The sequence below is a fragment of the Ambystoma mexicanum genome, chromosome 12 (assembly GCF_040938575.1).
Source record: "Ambystoma mexicanum isolate Mex_15411 chromosome 12, UKY_AmexF1_1, whole genome shotgun sequence".
Taxonomy (NCBI): domain Eukaryota; kingdom Metazoa; phylum Chordata; class Amphibia; order Caudata; family Ambystomatidae; genus Ambystoma; species Ambystoma mexicanum.
This window is the reverse complement of record NC_090936.1, coordinates 510,189,166-510,204,247: the sequence shown is the minus strand read 5'-3', so window position 1 is coordinate 510,204,247 and position 15,082 is coordinate 510,189,166. Positions and strand designations below refer to the sequence as shown.

The window sequence follows — 15,082 nt, the reverse complement described above, 5'->3', positions numbered from 1 at the left end:
AACTAGCCTAAGAGAACTTACCTCTTACTGTGGAAGTGCTTGTAACTTCTGCAACTCACAGGTCTAATCAGCTTGTGGCCCTACATTTGATTCTTCTTTTTATCAAAGACTCCTAAGAACTTGTGCAAAGACTTTTCCATTTGCTTACCTGAAGTGCTGCATCCTATACAAAGACGTTTGCCCATTGACTTTGGCTTAGCCTATTGAATTAAATGACTCTTCTGTTGCGATCTGAAAGTATTTGCCCTGCTTAAGAATATTTGTAATTTCTTGTGTTCTAATAACCTTTGCCTTTTACAAACTATTGAGAGTATTCTGTATGCCAACGGTAAGGTATTAATGTCCCCAGCATCCTTGTTACTGATGTCACCTGTGGGTGTAGGTTGTGTCTGTGGGCCATCCCAAAAGGGCCTTGTCTGATCCAGAAACTCAAAGTGTACAGTATTGAAGTATATTTGTGTGTTACTGTTCTATTGCCCCCTGAAGAAGGGTTTATAACTGATTGAGTATCAGATTTTATTGGAATACTTGTAACTGTGAATCTTTGTGTAACTCCACAACAGCTCACATTTCCCCTCTTGAGATAAACCTGGCTGCTCAACACGCTACCAAAACTGTGCAGTACAAGCTTATACCAAAGGTTGGGTTGCCTATACCTGTAGTCATAGTTGTTTGTAGTGTTCCCAGAGGGTACTGCATACAAACTTTGCCTAACACTCATCAAAGGAGTTTTATATTTGTACAATGTATTTGCACTTCTACCTACTCCTCAGTGTTTATTTGCTGTCGACCATCAAAGTTTCAGCCAAAACAAAGGCATTACACATCCCTTGTCTAAAGCAAGTCTACAGTGCAGTTGTAGCAGGTGATAGCCCTTGGCACTGTGTTGAGGGCCTGTACGTTTGCCTGGCAACGCACAATTGTGGTGTCTGGATCAGACAGCTAACGTCGGGATTCCGAAATCTCGGCTCGGAGGAGAGAGACAGTAACATATTGAACATGAATGGACAGCAGCGCTCGCCTCTCTGTGCCCACGATGTGGGAGGAGGTTGTTTTAACAAATCACATGTTTCACTAAATAGATCAATAGCAGAGTTCAATTACACAACATCAGAGTCAGCAGGACACCAGTCCTGATCATGAGCAGGACGGTTGTGCTGGCACGGTAAGCCTGAAACCGGCTACTGACACTGTTAGCATTATTCATTTCATCCACTGGGTTGACTCATTGATTGATATTGGCCATTTAGAGATTCACCCGTGGTGAAGGGTGTGGTGACACGGTTCTGACATGCTCGCACCCCTGGAGGACGCATCGTGGGACATGAGGATCGGGTTGAGACACTGGCTGTGTGTGTGTGTGTGTGTGTGTGTACAGTGCTCACTTCATGCCAAATTAGGGGCACAGCATGCAGAATTTCACCTGCATGCAACAATATGTATGAGGTGGAACATATATAATTGGACATTCCGGATCACAATACACAATTTCCTTTTTGACAGAACCTGATCTTGCGAGAAGTTGCCTTTTGTGGCTTTGATGAAGGCAGAGGTCCTTAAAAAATTACACAATCTCACAGCCGAAACTCGAGATGGCCCAGTTCAAGTGATCCATGCATTTGCAATGTTTTTCTTCATGAATTGATTTTCCAGATTGGTGGACCTTTTGGCCATGGGTTTGCATTTTGTTTGGTCTTGTTGATTTGGCCGAGACCCAACACCAGGCAGGATTAATTATTGTCAGATGATGGTACAATGATATTTTGTTTTAATGTGTTTGTTTACTTGTGTGCAGGTTCATGTAGATATGACTGAGGTATGGGTGCTGCATGCAAGGTGTTGTATTCTTGTGTGTTGTATTATTGTTATTCTATGCAGAGCTGGTGCTTCCTCCGGTGTGGATGAGGGTGCAGAACATGGAGTGTTGCAGATGAAACGTTGGTGAGGCTCGAAGGCGGTGCGAGAGATGAATAGCAGACGGTTGAGAGTAAGAAGCGGAGGGAGCACTAGGCCGTTGTTGAATAAAGGCTGCAACCTACCTTCATGTCCGCCTCATGTGTATTCCATTGCTACATTTTGGCGACAAGGACGGCCCAACAGCGAACAAACCCACGTTCTAGCAAGTGAAAGTGAAGCGAAGTATCTCCGAAGACTCCATCTGAGCAGAGTCACAAAGCCAGAAGTCTTTGGGCCCACAAGTAGGTGCGCAGCTATGCAGGTAGCAGCAGCAGTGGCCACAAGCAGTGAAAGTGAATGAAGTATCATTAGTGTATCCAGGGCGCGCAACAGCGGTGGTCCATTGAGAGAAGGGGGTTCGTATGGGCATATACATTAGATGAAAAGACCTAAACGCATGACAGAAATGTGCCACCATATTGGAAATTTCGTAACTAGTCAAGCAGTAATCATCACACATCCAACTCTTCTTCTTCACAGTACAAAAAAAATTGTTTTTTCCTTGTTGGTCTTCGAACATTACAAATTAAAGAAGAGATTTTGATATGATTTGAGAAAGAGAAGGAATAAGGGATGCAAAGAATAACAGTACACCCCCAGCTCATTTTTTGCCGAATCCAGGCCAACCAAGTGTGGTGTGGCCAGAATGGAGGGAGTACTGGAAGAACTATATGAAGACAGTGGAACAAAATGGGTAATCGCTGCAAAAGAAAAGGTTGCTGCTATTGCATGCATTAGGTCTAGAAGGTCAGCGGAAATATAGAAAGTTACCTGAATTTTCAGGGGATGAAGCTGGTGATGTGGATGTGTATGAAAGAGCATTAATCAACAAGGGTGAATACACTTGCACACCAGAGTAAATATGATTCAGTAAAGGGTACACCGGAAAATAACTATTTGTTAAATAATTCAAGGTGCGGGGGAGAAGAACACAGCCTTGATATCTAGGCTGGATATATACAAAGAACAAGAAGGGAATCCAGTGAGGATAGCTACGTCCCCTGCACACTTTCTGTAAGGCCAAACAATGGCCTAATGGAGAATAGATAAAGACTTATAGTAATTATAGACACTTAATGTCTCATATGTAGACAATTTCCATAAAGAATTCAGTATCTTGTTTGGCCCAACGCCTTTCGAGTTATGTACACTCTTCATCAGGGGCAGCATAATTCAACAATTAAAGTCTAAAAAAGAAAGATTACATATGACAATATGTTAGCATCAATTTAAAGAAACTTATGTGAATCAATTAACATTTACAAGCTACGATAGAGAGTAATCTCTCTTATTTAGAAAAGGCATCCTGGCATTTGTCCTCATTAGTGACCCAATAATAACTCAGCCTGAAAAGAGCAAATACTAGTATAAAGTGGTATTCCATGTTAGAGTTATAGGATTATTGTTTCAAAACATTACTTATTGGAAAAGTGGCCTATCATGTCCAACCCCTAAGTTCAGTGTGGGGTATGCTTAGAGAGAGTACTAAGAGATAATGGTGCATGTGGTGAGCAAGTATCTCAGTTTGGGAAATTATCAAGGACACTGTGCGTAGTGCACGAGAATGTGCATGTTAACTTTCAGTGAAGAGGACAATAGCAATGATGGTGAGAGAAAAGTAATTATCTTACCAAAAAATGCATGGTAAAGCATCAACTGGTGGTCGAATATATAGTGGTAAGAAGTGGAAGGTAGCCAGAGAGACTCCAGTTGTCCCACAGAGTAACTTTTCCAGGCTAAGGATCCTCGAGTCTAGAAAAGGGAGGATTGTAGGTCTAAAGGTTAAAAAATTCGGTCTGATAGAATATCAGAGTAAAGGCCAAGTGGAATTGGCTGTAAAAATGCTTACTTGGTCAGAGCCGGCAAGAAGGTCCAGGTGCGGTCGAGAGCCGCGGCTGAATGGGGTTAGGGATACATGGCCGTGTTTATATACAGCTATGACATCATCCGCGCATGCGTCAGTGGCGTCGGACGTATCCGTGACATCACTCGCGCATGCGCGGGAAGACGTAAACAGTGCAGGAAAAAGATGTAAGTGCCGAAAGTTTTATAATAAGCAGAAAATTACAGACATGCAGTCCTCTAATGATAGAAGCTGGGAAAAGGGGTCATGCCCTAAATAGCCATCTGGGAAGTGGATGAGTAGCCGAAAGAAAAAATAAATAAAGAAATGGTGAGAATCTAATGAATCCCTGTTGTTGGAGATGCTACTCATGTAGAAAGCCTTGAAAATAAAGGCTGTTATTTATAAGTATTTGGGGCAATGGGCTAGGCAGATCAAAACCTAGGTCCCGCTCTGGACCAAAGTTTATAGGCTAGGTGAAATGTATCTACGAGTGACAAATGGTGTGTCTAAAAGTATTTGATACAATATGATGTGATGAGATCACGTTTTCAAACTCTCAACTGATACCAAATTTAAAAACATAACAAAACGTTTTTTGGGGGGGGCGAGATGTACAGATGTTATGCAAAATAATCACTAACCCAGACAAGGTCATGGGTGTACATTCTAATGCCATCCAGTGGCAAAACATGAACATAGAATGCAAGCATTACATATCCGCAGAGGAATCTTAAGCAGTTTTAAAGGCTAGATCTCAAGAAATGATATATACAGATGCTAACCCAAATGAGAACATGGGTGTACATTCTAATACCGTTTTAGTGGTAAACATGGACTGACAATGTAAATATTACATGTCAGCAGAGAACATTTGGACAGGTCTTAAGCCATAGACATGTTATTGTGACAGCACATTGCTATGATATCTTGGGCAAGCCTTACAAAAGTGACACCAGAGCACAAGGTGATTATTGGTTAGAGGCTCCAATACAAAAGCCTTCCAAGAAATAATCTCTGAGTTAAGTATGTGGTACTAGATGTGCATGTATGAGAGGGCGGTGTATCTCAACTATATACCTGCAAGATCGGCACAGGAGTCGAGGAGTACGTTACCCTAATTTCCCCCAACCCATCCATAGTTAATTCCTAAACCTCTTTCCGGTCATCCTGAACTCCCTCTACCCATCCACTCCACGGACCCTAACCCTCTTTCCCCAGAGGGTTGCGGAGGCCTGCGGTGTCTATTTCCCAGGTGCCAAAACCCAACGGGAAGGGAGGCATTTGTGCTGCTTCTGCGCCTGTCAAGAGGAGTGAGGATCTGACAGTTATGATGCGTTAACATCTTAAACATAAACAGAAATGTTGACAATCTGACCCTTAGGGTACATGTGGTAATATATCTAAATGTCGGTGGTCAAAACATTTGATGTTTAGCAATCTGACACATTAAGTACATGTGGTAACATCTTAAAATGTTGGTGGTTGAAGTGTTTGGATAAAAAGAATGTAATTTGGGTTATAGGAATGGCCCTAAATAGTAATCCTCATTGATCCCAAGGGGGGTCATGGCATCCAGTTTGTTTATCCAAAAAAGTTCTCTATGTGCCAGCAGTTTTGGAAGATTGCCACCTCTGCTTAGTGGTCGTAAGACTTCTAATACCACAAATCTCATTTGTGATACATTGTGTTTCTTGTCTCGAAAATGTCTGTAGACTGGGGATTTACAGTTTTTCGTCCTGATGCAGGATTTGTGCTCTGTCCAGCTGTCTTTAACTTTCCTGTTGGTCTTCCCAACATAGTATATGCCACACGGGCAACGAATGGCATAGATTGCATTTTTCGTATCACATGTTGCAAAATTTCGTAGCATGATTTTTTTGCCATGGTGTGGATGTCTGATATGGTCGACTCTTATCAAGTTATTACAATGTTGGCAGTGTAGACAGGCAAAGGTGCCTGTTTTTTGTTTGCTGAGCGTTTTCTGAGGTGGTGGTTTCGGTTTTTCCGCTTTTATCAATTGATCTCTCAGATTCTTTCTTCTTTTGTAGGCCATCATCGGTGGATCCGGAAATAGTTCAATGAGTGTGCTGTCTGATTTGATGAGGTCCCAGTTTTTGTATATTATTCTTTTGATCTGGAAACTTTGACTTGAATATCTTAATGTATGGATGAGACCTTTGTCATTTCTCTTAGGATTACCTTCATGTAGTGTGTTTCTTTCTTGAGTTTCTGTGCGTGCTATCGCTCTGTCCACTACTTCTGGTGGAAATCCTCTGTCAAGGAACCTTTTCTTCATCGAATTATATTCCTCATGAAGTGTGTCCGTTTCTGAAGTAATTCTCTTCAGCCTTAATAGCTGGCTGTATGGTAAATTTTCCTTCAGATGTTTAGGATGGTGGCTAGTGTGATGGAGACAGCTATTCACATCCGTAGGTTTTCTATATATTTTTGTTTTCACAGTGGTACCTGTTAGTTCCACCTTGACATCCAAAGAATTCTAGTGTGGTTTGCCAATTTCAATAGTAAATCATATTTTCGGATTGCATGTGTTAAGAAAATTCTGTTTGAGTGCCCATCCATATGCCAAAAATGTCGTCTTATGAAAGAGCATTAAGACAACTGGACATGTACTATGCTCCAGAAGTGAATGTAGCAAAAAACAGATATAACTTTTACAAGAGAGTACAAAAGGAGGAAGGATCAATTCAAGGGGGTATGTGTCAGCTCTAAGGAAACTGTCTCAGACTTGTCGTTTTGGCACAGGCATCAAACTGGATGAGCTAATAAGAGATCAGATAATTCTACACACCAGAGACCCGTTGATACAAGATAGATTGTGGATGGTGGGTAGCCCCACATTGCCAGAAGGTATAGCCATAGCTAAAAGAGTGGAACACACGCATTTATGTTTGAAAGAGATGAAGAGCAAGAAGTTGTAGGCAATTCAAACTCAAAGTGTCGGACAAAGCCTGAATAAGCCAGCTCATGAGTCAGGAGAGAACTCCTCTGTGAGTGTAGTTAGAAGCTAAAGAGAAAGGAAGAAATGGATGAGCCAAATAGGAGAAGCTATAAACCTAGAGACCAAGATCGCAAAGAAATCAAGGGTAACATGAGAAGACCTTGGTTCAAGAATGAAGGTAAAGACAAAGACAGATGTTTTAAATGTGGCAGAGTGGGGCATTATGACAATTTAAGGAACTGTCCGGTGATTAATCAGAACTGTGCAAATTGCAGAATGAGGGGACATTTTGCGGTGGCGTGTAGGAACAAGAAAAGGGTGTTGGTGATACGGGATGATGAGGAATCCGACGAGGAGAGTAGTGGTGGTTTGTGAACCACCTGGCAATGAATTAAAGTGTCCCCGATGTAATATTTTATTGGAGAATTAGAAGCTCTCCGTGGTAGAGGACAGTTGCTCCCCGTACACCATAATAACAAGCAAGAAATGGGAAAGATTGGTGTATGAAGAACTGAAAGCAAAGATGTTTCCACCACATATCAAAAATCCTTGGGGATTCGAAGGATCAAGAATTCACATCACAGGTTATTTTAAGAGCACAGTTCAAGTCAAGGATCGCGAATCAGATGTCAAGGTTTATGTAGCCAAAAAGTATGTGAATGTACTTGGTTGGAAGGATCAAGCGTTGTTGAAAATACAACTAGATGCATGTGAAAAGGAACCTGTGTTGTTAGTAAAGAGCAGCAGCAGTACTGGGGTGGAAGAGAACTCAAGGGAAGACACTGGTGATGTTTTTCAAAAGCGATTGCGGTTACTGAAAAATGATGCTCACAAGATAGTGTTGAAGCAGGGAGCAAGACCTGTTGCACATAACAAGGCTAGACCTATACCATTCGCTTTAGTGGAAGAGGTTGAACGAGAGTTGAACAGACTTGAAAAAGAAAATGTTATAGAGTAAATGGAATCATCTCAATGGGTAAGTCCCATTGTAGTGACAGTGAAAAAAATGGCAAGTTGAGGATTTGTGTGGACCTCAGAGATGTGAATAAGAACATATTGGTGGACAAGTATCCCCTGCATGTTATTTCGGAGATGTTGAATTGTATCAAAGGAGCGAATACATTTACCACGTTAGACTTAGCAAATGCATATCATCAAATTAGTCTACTGAAGACTGTACAGATCTTACTGCGTTAATCATGCCATTTGGGTTATACCAGTACAAAAGGATGTCGTTTGGCCTGGCCTCTGCGACTACAGTGTTTCAGAGGGTCATGACCCAAGTGCTTAAAGGAGTTGAAGGCACATTAGTTTACCAAGATGATATCATGGTGTTTGGAAGAGGGGAACGTGAGCATGATGAGATGTTACAGAGTGTGTTGTCTAGGTTAAATGAAAAGGGATTGAAAGTGGGGAAGAGCAAATGCAAATTTAAAGAGGTGAAGGTTGAGTATTTAGGACATGTGGTTAGTGGGAAAGGGTATAGACCTAAATTGGAGGCCATGAAAGCTATCAAAGAAGCACCTGATCCCAAGAATAAGGAAGAACTCAGATCATTGTTGGGTCTTTGTGAGTTCTAGAACAATTTTTTACTGAATTTTGTCAGTATAACAGAGCCCATGAGATGGTTACTAAAAAGGGAAGTCAAGTTTGAATGGGATACTGAGTGCGAAAGTCAGCAGAATGCATCAGAAGAAGCATATGTGAGTCTATTGATTTAGGTGGATTCATATTTGGCAAACCAAACCAAAATAATGGTGGATGCTAGTGGGGTTGGTTTGGGAGCAGTTCTTTCACAGGTTTCTGGAAATGGGTATGAGAAGGTCATATGTCATGCATCGAGAGCAGTCACTGAGATAGAAAGCAGGTACTCTGTGATTGAGAGAGAAATGCTAGCTTGTGTGTGGGCAATAAATTACTTCAGAAAGTATGTATGGGGAAGTAAATTTGTTGTTTGCACTGATCATAAGCCGTTGGTGGAAGTGTTATTGGTTCAAGGAATGTGTTAAGCATCTTCCAGGATAGCTAGATTGAGTTTGAAACTGCAACAGTATCACTTTGAAGTGAGATATGTTCCTGGGAAAAAGAACCAAGTAGCTGATTTTCTTTCGAGATTGCCTCTCGGCATGGAAGAGGCAGCACAGGTTGAAGATGCTGCTGTGGGGTTGGAAGTCATTCTGAGAGAAAAGTGGATTCAGGAGATTCAAGAGGATTAAGTTTTATGTGAACATATTGAATATACTAGAAATGGTTGGTCAGATAAGAGACTGGTACATGAAAATTGTCTTCCATATTGGGAAGTTAAGGACAAATGCTCTATGGAGAATGACTTCTTATTGAGGGGAGACAAGTTGGTACCACCCCAGAATCTGCAAGAGGGGTTAGTAGAGAAAGCCCATCAGGGGCATCCGGATTCCTCTGGCACTAAACGCAGTGGCCTGGAAATGATCTCATGGTAGAGAGGTTTTTGAGATGTTGTTGGCCTTGCCAGAATTCTGCAAAGTGTTAAAAACAGTGGCCATTACCATGCATAAGCCAGAACAGCCATGGGAGCAGATTGGCATTGATATAGTGGGTTCTTATGAGAATTTAGCGAATGAGAGAACATTTTTAATTGTCATGGTAGACTATTGCTCTAGATGGATGGAGATTAAAATGGTAAATAGAGTTGACACTCATGAGGTTATTAGATCATGCAACATGTTTTCAGGAGAGAAGGATACCCTAAGGTGGTGATTAGCGATAATGGCGTGCAGTTTAGAAGCAAAGAGATGATGGAATTTGCCAGATTGGTAGGTGTTGAATGGAGATTTTCTGCCATTCATCCCCAAACTAATGGGTTAGTGGAGAGATGCAACAGGGTGATTGGGGAAACAGTAGAACACACTTTGAGCAATAATATGTCAGTTGAGAAGGTTCTAGAGGAGAAGTTGTGGAGTTGCACAACATTGGTTAGGGCTGATACAGGTAAATCACTGTTCGAATTGATGAGAGGCAGGGAACCCAATACTGTGTTGAATCCAGTATGGGTAAAGCGTAGGAAATTAAAGGTTGGTAACGGTAAGAGTGTGAATTATAAAAGGACTGAGCGTTCCTGTAGAATGGGAGTAGTGCCCAGTGATTTTGTCAGAATAACTAAGGGGAGGAGGGTGAGAAAGGGGCGTCGAAGTACTTCAAGCCTGTGAGGGTCAAGGAAGTATTTAAGAAAGCGGTCAGGATACAAGAAGTTTCTATATGGAATCTGGACCGTGTAAGCAAATGGAGATGGCAAGGAGCGACGGTGAGGGTTGAGGAAAGGGAAGGAAGGAAGAGGAATGGCATTGAGTTATTTGAGGAAGAGTGTGGAAGGCAAGGAAGTGGGAGGAGAGGAGAGCATGATGGCGAGTCCAGGGGAGTGGTCGAGAATTGTGTGAACGCGAGGGCAGGTATATTGAGGAGTAGAGTTAGGAAACTTCCAGCGTGGTCTAAAGATTACATAATGAACGGAGTAGGAGGAATATTTACATTGTGCTATACAACATTGTTAAAGGTTGTCAATTTTTAATCACACTTGTTCTGGAGGCTTTGTTATCAACTGTTCTGAAGAGCTATAACGTACAATTTCGTAGAGACTCAGTCATAACTCATTGAAGAAACAGTGTTCATTTCTTGTTTTATTTTATTCTAAGTTCATCTGTATTTGTTCATGTTTTGTAGTATGTTAGGTTCAGTTATTTTATTCAAAGTGTTGCTGAGTTGTTAAGGGGGGGGTGCACTGTATTCTTGTGTGCTGTATTCTTGTTATTCTACGCAGTGCTGGCCCTTCCTCCGGTGAGGATGAGGGTGAGGGTGCAGAACGTGGAGTGCTGCGGATGGAAGGTTGGGGGGTGCTCGAGGGCGGTGAATAGTGGACGCTTGAGAGTCAGAGGTGGAGGCGGAGGGAGCGCTGGGCCGTTGTTGAATAAAGGCTGCAACTTACCTTCATGTCCGCCTCATGCGCATTCCGCTGCTACATGTTATGTTATTTTAATGTGTTTGTTTACATGTGTGTAGGTTCATGTAGGTATGACTGGTGTATGGGTGTTGTATGCAAGGATAGGGTTGTGCTAGTAAACATGTATATTAACATTGTGTGTCTTTGTCCTTTGGATAACATTTCATTGTGTCGTGTCTTTTCATAATGATGCATTTTACATAGTTTATTTTTATATTAAATGAAAGTCTTTTTTTATTGGAGTCACTTCGCTTATGTAATGAACACGTTTGACATGGGTCTTTTGTTTTGTTGATCAGACGGCAAAGTGTGCCTGACCAAAACGCTACATTACATGCAGTCGCTGACGTCATTACTCCAATGCGCGCGGGGCAGGTGGGCAATGTCCCAGAGATCAGCTGTTGAAAGGCTAAGATCCCGGGCGAGCACTGTACATCACATGTTATATTACGCGCATGAGGATTTTCATAGCGCTGATATGATCACGTGAGTTTCGGCGGGGTCACTCGAGGCCACCTCGGACCACTTACGACATCAGCAGAGAAAGAAAGGAAGGACTTGGTGGCTGACGTCATATAGCTGCCTGCTTGTACAACGCTGCATACGTACGAGAGTGGGGCCTCCCTTTACGCCGTTTTCACCCCCCCCCCCCCCTTGTAATCTGTAGTAATGAACAGCGTCCCTGCATCCATGCGCCACTTCCCTCCCTCCTCCCCCACTCCAGTAGTGGGAAGCTGAAGCAGCCTCCGCCCCCTCCTCCCCTGCCCCCCGCTAGCCTGTGTAATTCATACTTTCCCGTCTGTGGGCGGGTGAGGCTTCAGTTTACACATTACACGCAACAGCCATTTGACACTGGCAGGCAGCCCCTCAGCACGGCACCGTGCCATGCCATCTCAGCTTTCCGCACTCTTTCCTCCTCGTGCACTGCCAACCCCCCCGCCTCCTCTCCCATCCCCTCCCACGCCGTGCTGAGCGCTGACAGCAGCCGAGCAGCCTTGCCTCCGACTGCAAACACTAGTATAGAAGGGCGGGGCGGCCCGGCCCAGGTATCCGCAACCTGCCTGACAAGGTTACACCGAATGTTTGCAAACTCAAATATCATCCTGTCAACCTCGCTTACTGCCCCAGTGAAAACTGCAGTGCCACATGGGCTGCACTGGATCCAGTTCCTATAATACGATATGGATTAAAAATAAGCGGAGTGCTTTTTTACACAGCACCTCGAAGCACGGTGTTGCTGTTTCGTGACTTTATAAATAACAGGTGTCCCTTTCTGCTAATCAAATTGTGCTCACTCGTGTTATCAATTATGAAGGGCGCAGCCTGGGCTAGTGCTGGCGAATGCTCAACTCTGTCACCCGCAGATTGAACAGTTCACAGCAGCAAGTGCTGTACTCCCTGAGCAACCTTATTAGGAAGCTCGTTCAGCTCACGCAAGCAGCCTCTCGGACGATTCATTATACTGTCATCATTCACCCAAACACCAGGTGTGAGTATATGCAAAACCACATTTATCAAGTGTTTCTAAGGCTAACCGTAAACAAGGTTCTTTTAAATAAAGTGTATTGTGTGATACCTCGGTTGGTTAATGCACTGCACTGGTGTGTGTCTAACCCGAAGGATGCAGCTTCGAATTCCAGCAAAGATCTCGGCGGTCGGTAGTATAGTACAACTGAATCGGGTTCAGAAACAGCGCTTGGATGCCCAAGATCGTAAGAACTAAATAAAGCGCTATCCTGTTTATTAACCGTGTTCTACCTGTATGAAACGGCCTGTGGGGTGCCACGGGCTGCAGTGAGCCGTCTCAGGGCACATGGGACGAGTACAGGTGCAAGCATGTCACGAGCAGTACGCTGTCGTCGTACACCATACTAGAGAGGCTAGGGTGGGGACCGGGCTGTGATGGGGCAGCAGGTGCCTGGCAAAGGCCGGATATCAAGTATTCCTGAGAAATGACTGCTACAGACCCGGCCCCACCGGCCTCTCGCATGATTCATCATATTGGACATCTTTATCATACTCTGTTTTACCACCCTCTGAAAAGTGCAGGCATGACTTCCGGGCATGTGCCTGACACTTCCCCGGCCCCACTGGCCTGTCAGAGGCAGTAACAGGTGGGGTCCGCGGGGGTATAGCCACGTTATGCCTGTTACTGCCTCTGACAGGCCAGTGGGGCGGGGGAAGTGTCAGCCACATGGCCTGTCATAGGCAGAAACAGGTGGGGACATATCCACATTATTTATTTATCAAGAATAAGAACATTTACAAGAAATAAGAACCTGAATCACATATTAAAAACGGAACAAACTTCAGCACATTATATTCGGTACATTGGACACACCCTCCCATCACAGTTGCGGCACACATGGCACAAATAACACAGAGTAAGCAGCCCCTTCGCAGAGTACCTGTAGAAAGTTACATTCATTGTGTTGGGAGTGCGGGATATGCTGCGCACACTGGCAATGGGCCAGTAGCTACACGCATGCAGTTTACGCATATGCATACAGTTGTGTCACGTTGGGGAAAGGAGGAGATATCAGAGGGTCGAGGTGGGTCCTTCGTTAGCTCTGTGGTTCTTATTTTAGGAACCTCAGAGCGATGAGATACTTTGCGATACACGCCGACTGTGACCGACTCTGCCCCAGCCCTACTGACCTTTTAGAGGCACCAGCATGTCAGGAAAATCACCCCATTCTATCATTACCTGATGTAATGAAGGTGGGAAGGATTAACTCCTCCGGCCGGCACAGCAGATATGCGACTGACTCTGTCCCGCCCTACCAGCCTTTCAGAGTCACCGGCCTGTCACTGTCGGGAAATATCCTAATGTCCCTACACGTATTGAGGACACAGTGTGAGCACAGGTTAGTGCCCCGCATGCCGGTGAAGCTGCAGTTGCCCCCCTGCACAGGGATGGGGCCAGGGCATCTATCAGGAGACATGCAATGCCCACATATTTCCTGCCGCTGCTCTCCTAGCAGGTTTAGCGCACTGACGCCCGGCCACTGACAACCGACACAATGCAAATCCTATTACACGGAAATGCGGGCAGCCAATCCCCGTCCCTGCGTGCCCCATACCTGGTACCTTTCCTTGGGCTCAGATCGGTCCGGCTCGGTCTTTCAGCTCCCTTCCCCCTGCAGCACATCCAAAGCAGGCTGGGGGATGCTGCTTTCCTCCTTCTGTTCTACACTTCTCCCTCATCCTGCTCCATGATTGGCCACGGGCGAGGCAGCAAATCCAGACACGCCCCTCCTCCTCAGAGGAGCGCTAGCACTGGAGGAGCAGCAGGAATCGGATGCATAATTCATTGATACACAGTGTAAGCGGGCAGCCCTGCATGTCACCGCCCTGGGAGCCCCAGCCAGGGCACCCCGGTACTGTGGGGGTACCAGCTAGTCCGGCCGCAGCCCAGGTTAACCCTACAGTCGCCTTTGACTGCAAATTCATGTCAGGTGACTAGCTCAGACAGTCCTGCTTTTTATACTGTGTTCTGGTACTTGTAGTTCAGCAATTGTTTGGAACAAAGCGAAATTATAATTAGCAAAATTTAGTGACAAACCAGGAGTGAATTGAGCGTCTCACCCTATGCACGTACATGGGATATCTCCAGGCCCGGCTGAAGACGCGTGGAGGCCCATTTCAACATGATGGTTGAGGGTCCCCCTTGCTTAGAGCGGAAAGCAGCCTGAGGCACCCGTGGGCCGCCGCAGGGGCATAGATTATAATGGAGATATAGATAAGGTCAATAGTCGCCACTTATCACGAGGCGGCCATCCAGCAGGCAGCTGAAACACTGAGCTCAATAGCAATTAATCCTTCTTTGAAAGCAAGTGGCTGACGTGGAGGAACCAGTGCTGAAAGACAACGAGGTGATAACACTTCTGTTTTCCCCATTGGTAGTGACGGCCTGACAGGCACCAGCAGACGCAGTCAGTAAGGCGAGGGCTGCAAAGCGCCCACTGTAAGCCCCGCAATGTAACTAATATATAAAGGAATATATTGCTGTGTCATTGCAATGCTGACTGCCGATATAGGGGTAGTTGCTGGGGGCAGGACCGGCCTTAGTGCAGGGCTGCCCAGGTGACTGCCCAGGGTGCCATTAGCCTACCGCCTGCCGGCTCGGGGGAGTCTTTCAAGGTCTCCACCAGAGCTGGCGTGGTGGGAGAAGGTGCGGCAGGCGCCCTATTGAAATAAATCGCCCCACGCTTGTGTTGGTGTCAAGCTTTCCAGCGCATGAGCGAGGTGCATTTAATAACAATAGGGCTCAGATGGGTGATTAACTCCTTGCTCTGTTGCAGGAGTGGGGAGTTTTTTTCCACTGCCCTCTCCACCGCTAAGGCCA

At 44.8% G+C, this 15,082-nt stretch overlaps 1 protein-coding gene across 1 annotated transcript in view; it reads right to left on the bottom strand.

Moving 5' to 3' along the window:
* Window positions 1-13,950, bottom strand: part of SYN3 (synapsin III) — a 1,663,181-nt gene extending 1,649,231 nt beyond the window's left edge. Inside the window, exon 1 of the mRNA XM_069628788.1 lies at window positions 13,818-13,950. The gene's annotated coding sequence lies outside the window, so the exon portion shown is untranslated. The remainder of the gene's footprint in view (window positions 1-13,817) is intronic.
* Between the last annotated feature and the right edge of the window lie 1,132 nt (window positions 13,951-15,082).